This window comes from Takifugu flavidus, chromosome 7 (assembly GCF_003711565.1).
Source record: "Takifugu flavidus isolate HTHZ2018 chromosome 7, ASM371156v2, whole genome shotgun sequence".
Classification (NCBI taxonomy): domain Eukaryota; kingdom Metazoa; phylum Chordata; class Actinopteri; order Tetraodontiformes; family Tetraodontidae; genus Takifugu; species Takifugu flavidus.
The window spans coordinates 16,192,070-16,192,342 of NC_079526.1; positions in this window are offsets into that span (position 1 = coordinate 16,192,070).

A 273-nucleotide genomic window follows, 5' to 3' on the forward strand; every position below is an offset into this window, starting at 1 on the left:
AGGATGTCGTAAAAAGAAAACATTTGTGCCCAAAAATGACAAAAGTGATGTTCTGGGACGAAGAAGTTCACACGGGTCGGTAATAATTCATCATTTCACCTGCTGAACCGTTAAAAAGGTCACATTTGTGACAATGTTGTGACTCCACACACACACAGGCACTCACACACAGGGACTCACACACAGGGACTCACACACAGGGACTCACACACAGGCACTCACACACAGGGACTCACACACAGGCACTCACACTCACACACACACATTCTCACA